This window comes from Brachyistius frenatus, unplaced genomic scaffold, assembly GCF_029030835.1.
Source record: "Brachyistius frenatus isolate BFR_SWC_R1_liver_20210118 unplaced genomic scaffold, ASM2903083v1 Contig_6, whole genome shotgun sequence".
NCBI classification, from domain to species: Eukaryota; Metazoa; Chordata; class Actinopteri; family Embiotocidae; genus Brachyistius; species Brachyistius frenatus.
The window spans coordinates 9,202,913-9,204,159 of NW_027210605.1; positions in this window are offsets into that span (position 1 = coordinate 9,202,913).

The window sequence follows — 1,247 nt, forward strand, 5'->3', positions numbered from 1 at the left end:
AAAAAAAAAAAAAAAAAAAAAAAAATCCGGCTGAAAGCAGGCGGTTGTGTGGGCGGCAGGTGTGCAGCGGCAGCGCGGGACTCGGGGCTCGTCGGCGGACTAGCGAGAGAGAGAGATGCTCACACAATGGAGACCTCGGCGGCTAGCGGGGATGAAGCAGGCTGTGATGTGGCTTAAAAAAAAAAAAAAAAAACACACACAGGACCGCGGCTCAACCGCTGTTGTGTTGTGGACCGAACCGGTTAGGAGGAATAATCGTCTCGTATCACCTTTGTTCCCCCTTCGCCTCCAGCCATTTAGTCCTCCCGGGGTGGAGTTGGTTTCATCCAGACCGAGAAAATTCGACACAGCGGAAGATAACGGTATTTTTTTTTTTTTTTACCCGAAAAAAAACTTCTCTCTTTCAACCGAGCTGCAGCTCTTGCCGCCGGGGCAAACAAAGCTCAGGCTGCGCCGCCTTGTATTTCCGCTCGCCGACTCGCAACTGCCAATAAAGTTTCCCCCCCCCTGTGACTGCAGCGGTTGAGTTCACCGCAAAAGTCGTCGGTTTTGTACGATAAAAAAAAGTAAGCTAACCCACACGACTCCACTCTGTCGCGTTTGGCTGCTATCCACGAGGTATTGGTGCTGAAAAGTGCACGCGCTTCGTTTACAACTCCACTTCTCCGCGCGCCCGTGCACGGGTAACGCGGAGCCCCGCCCCAAAACAAAAGGTTCGGAGGGGCGTCGACCAATCACGGCTCGTAAACCGTCTCGCGAGCCAAACAGCATGCGGAAGATGTGGGCGGGGCGCGACCGCGCCGACCAATGAGAGGGTGACGAGACGGAAGGCGAAGGCGGGGCTTTGGGGGAGGGCGCGCGGAGTGCACCGTGAAACAGCGCGAGGGGTCTGCAGTACGCACGAGACCGCGCACTTTCCGAACCGGTTCAGACCAGACGGTGCGAGGAGGTCTGGCGAATACCGACGGCGCTGTTTCCATGCCGAAGTGGCAGGAAATGAAACAAGGTCATCTTAAAACCCAACACATTGCTGTCTTCCTTTACTTTTCGTCCGTTCTGCATCGATTTCTAAAGACCCGAGAGGCGTTTATTTTACAAATAGGTCGTATTCAGGCGGCGGCTATTGTCTCCCGATGCCGTCCGGGGACAGCTGCGTCGGCCGAGTGGAGGGAAAATACCTCCGTGCGAGAGCGGAGAGAAATTATGCGAGTGACCCACTTCTTGTTCTCTTCCGCTCTGTCCTTGTA